A 2,342-nucleotide genomic window follows, 5' to 3' on the forward strand; every position below is an offset into this window, starting at 1 on the left:
CTTCACGGATTCACTTCGACGGATGTCACAACCTGTCACAAAATTGACTCCTCCCTCCCCCATAAGCAATGGACGTCATTATTGAATGATCCCAAAGGCATATCACTCGAAGTTGCGCATATTTTGACAACTACAGACATTTATACAACGCACACCCGTTTCTGTGTCAAAACAGGCCAAGTCTTTTAGCGCTTTAAAGTGCAAAGTGGTCATCATCTCCTGCAAACCTTATCTCTACTTCGTCGTGGTATCGGAATCTGAGCAATCTTAGTGGATCGGTTAACCAACCGCGGTGGAATGTGGAAACAGAGGTCAAATACGACCGGGATAGGAGATAATTATGCGAATGCTGAGTGTGAATACGAGGAGTGGCCTTGCCAGCCATGAGTGTCTGTCGCCTTGTCCCCGGGGCGGCTCTTGATTCAAGAGCATCTGCACTTCAGCTTGGGAGCGGCTCACGACAGCGTCAGACCCGGTGCGGGCGGGTGTTTCAAGAAAAGTGTTATCTTGGCACTAAACCCAAGCTATCAACCCCATCACGAGACTCAGTAGCGTGGCCTTGGCAAGGTGACCTACCAAAACAATTATCAAACTACGAACATTCTACTAAATACGAATCGGAATATTTAGCATCAAGCAAGGCGCTGAAATAAGGAACTGACGAATGGAAACTCGGTTCTTTGAACTGCAGATCGTTGCATTTCGCAGGGAGTGGCCGGGAGCTGCTTGAACTACCTAAGCTACATAAATTCGGCAGCGTTGACATCGAACTTTGCCAAATGCCAACGAACACGGAAGTAGTCGAATACCATCTTCATGAGGAAAAAGTACCAGAACCAATCTTGTAAAGGAAACACATGACGAAACGTGACATGTGCATCGACGAAAAGGTAGAAAGGGAGACAGTTAGTTCTTTCATTAACACCTCAATGGCAATGCTGCAGAAGGGGAAAGAATGAAAGATAATAGTGTTCCATTACTAAATCTCCAAGAGGTCAAACGATAAATCGGGTTTCTAAAGACCAGCAAGCCCACTGGTGAGGCCTGAGCTTTCCACATAAGACTGAGAAATGCTGATAATGGCTTCCCTAAAATTTGGGATGAAGAGAAGTTCCCGGAGAGTGGATGGAAGGAGTTGTTTTCAGGATTCAAGGGTAGATTCGCATTCATCAATTAGCACGGCCCGAAAGCAATGAAGGTTGTCCACTAACCTGTAATTCTCGTAACTAATTTTGAGATACAAGTGTTAGAATGCTTCGAGTATGGATTTTCACTTATTGTGTTACGTTGTACTAAAGTTAATGCATTGTAATGCACTGAATGCTATATTCCGTCACTCATGTTTGCGCCCAGGACTTCAACTTAAATAGATTCTAATATAGTCTCGATAGGTAATTGCACACATTTACGAACATATTACTAGTTTACACCTCTTTGACGTTAGTTTATTATTAGAGTCTTATTTTCATTCTGATATCGTTTCCTTTGATAACCATTGCTAACCGATGGATAATTGTGTTTTTGAACACTGGATATGCAGATTATTGTTGTTCGTGGTGGAAATTCACTTTTCCACACTCGAAGCAATTATTCGTTCATGATTATTGAGATTATTTTTTGTGTTAGTTTTCCAGTACTTTGTATACCAAAGCGGGCACAATTACTCTGAATGAATAAAGAGCAACAAACTCGTAAGAATTGAACTTCCGATGATTTTTCCGATCAACCTCACAAATTCAAAACTACGAGTGAAAATATACTTCCATTCATGGTCGCGGCATACTTCGATCTTCCTTGCCTTCTGCCAACCGGAGGATGAAACAAAGGTTCGATCGTGGAAAAGTCTTGAACGAGACGTTTTATTGTGAACCTTTGTTGCAAGGAAATGAAACAGCAACAAGTAAACCCTTTTAAAGAATAAACTAAGCTTAGTAGAATCCTAATTGGTGAGAACCTGCATGCCTTGTTGTTCAAAAGTTGAATGGAAAAGTAGACTTTGCTACGTCTAAGATTTTAATTACCTTTAATGAGTACTCTGAACCGAATTTTTTACAGCGCATAAATATCGGATTTCACGCTGCTGTGAAATTGGTTAAGTATTAATCATGCAATTGGGTCCTAAAATTTGTGATAAAAAGATGATTTTTTTAGCAGGAACGATAAAGCTTCCCATTATGACTACCAGAGTATAGTTTTTTCTTTTTTAAAAAGATGCAGAGCACTAAAAAATTAAAAAACAAAATTATTGTAATTTATTCTCCCTTGACATTAGAGATCTTCCTTGACATAACGAAAATAACACGTTTCTGGCAACAATGATAACTTTTTCTTACTGGCGACTC

The sequence above is a fragment of the Sabethes cyaneus genome, chromosome 2 (genome assembly GCF_943734655.1).
Source record: "Sabethes cyaneus chromosome 2, idSabCyanKW18_F2, whole genome shotgun sequence".
NCBI classification, from domain to species: domain Eukaryota; kingdom Metazoa; phylum Arthropoda; class Insecta; order Diptera; family Culicidae; genus Sabethes; species Sabethes cyaneus.